At 44.3% G+C, this 693-nt stretch overlaps 1 protein-coding gene across 1 annotated transcript in view; it reads right to left on the bottom strand.

Moving 5' to 3' along the window:
• plat (plasminogen activator, tissue) overlaps window positions 1–693 on the bottom strand; it is a 12,607-nt gene that overhangs the window by 8,129 nt on the left and 3,785 nt on the right.

Below are 693 nucleotides of genomic sequence, written 5' to 3'. Positions count from 1 at the left end.
GTCTGTAAGCCAAACATGAGACGCTGACCACCACATCAAACAACACAATCTGAACAACCCTGGAGCGATGAAATACAGCAGGCACAGCATAAAGTTTCTGCACCATACTGACAGCATTCCTTCTCTAACTGAGCGAAGCTGCAGCTGCAGGAGGATAAAGGCTAATAAAGTGACTCAGGACTTCAAAGGGAATGCCTAAAGCAAGAGAAAGTAGCTAAATTCATGTTTTCCTTTCATACTTTTTCTCCCCTCTCCATCAATTGGTTCTCCACTGACTCACCTTCTGAGGTTGGCTGACCTAATAGAAAACAGCACTGTGTTTCAATAGATCAGTGAGGTAGAACAGCTACGTTGGCAACCACACAAATGCAGATATGTTCTCTTATATACACAAAGTGCTCAGGAGTATGACGCTAATCAACACTGCTTCACACAAAGATTTGCTGGAACAAAGACTCCCTTTCAAGTTTTACTTTTACACACTCACCATTAAGAAGGCGGGTTCCTTGAAAGCTGTCCTTGCCTCAAACACATAAAAAACCCTGTTGACCTGTGCTGTTACCCCCCAGCTGAGCCTCACTGGCAGGGTGACAACAACAGCACACTAGTTTTTCCTTTCTGTTTCCTTTGTGCAGCTGTTCAGCTCTGTTCACTTCTCTCCACTTCTGTCAGCTACAAACATGTGTTTCCTGC

The sequence above is a fragment of the Monopterus albus genome, unplaced genomic scaffold, assembly GCF_001952655.1.
Source record: "Monopterus albus unplaced genomic scaffold, M_albus_1.0 scaffold20.1, whole genome shotgun sequence".
Taxonomy (NCBI): Eukaryota; Metazoa; Chordata; class Actinopteri; order Synbranchiformes; family Synbranchidae; genus Monopterus; species Monopterus albus.
The sequence above is the reverse complement of the archived record's forward strand: the minus strand, read 5'-3'. Positions and strand labels throughout refer to the sequence as shown.